This window comes from Oncorhynchus mykiss, chromosome 24 (assembly GCF_057628025.1).
Source record: "Oncorhynchus mykiss isolate SJ-2025 chromosome 24, ASM5762802v1, whole genome shotgun sequence".
NCBI lineage: Eukaryota > Metazoa > Chordata > Actinopteri > Salmoniformes > Salmonidae > Oncorhynchus > Oncorhynchus mykiss.
The window spans coordinates 20054334-20055000 of record NC_143045.1 but is presented as its reverse complement, the minus strand read 5'-3'; positions in this window follow the sequence as shown (position 1 = coordinate 20055000).

Genomic DNA, 667 nt, shown 5'->3' with positions numbered 1-667 from the left:
TTAGAATGTAAACGTACTGTTAATCTGTCTGTCCTCATATTTCAAGACATGAGAGACAAGACATGAGGGTGCAGTGACATACCCGAGGGTTGGACTCTTCTGGAAATCAACCTTCACCATTAACACAATGGAAAGGTCAAATGCTGTATTATCTAAATGTTGAAAGTGTGTGGGCGACGGAGAGAAACATCATGGTGCATTTTGAAGCCATGTGCTGGAGATGAGGGTGTGAGCAGGTGGGTTTGGGCAGGGGTGATGTTGTGAATGTTGAATGCTTCAGAGTTTGTTCTGTTAGGTGACCTAAACTGGGATATGCTTAACACCCCGGCAGTCCTACATTCTAAGCTAGATGCCCTCAATCTCACACAAATAATCAAGGAACCCACCAGGTACAACCCTAAATCTGTAAACAAGGGCACCCTCATAGATGTCATCCTGACCAACTGGCCCTCCAAATACATCTCCGCTGTCTTCAACCAGGATCTCAGCAATCACTGCCTCATTGCCTGTATCCGCTACGGATCCGCAGTCAAACGACCACCCCTCATCACTGTCAAACGCTCCCTAAAACACTTCTGTGAGCAGGCCTTTCTAATTGACCTGGCCCGGGTATCCTGGAAGGATATTGACCTCATTGTCGCAACCCCTATTACCAGCCTGTTCAACC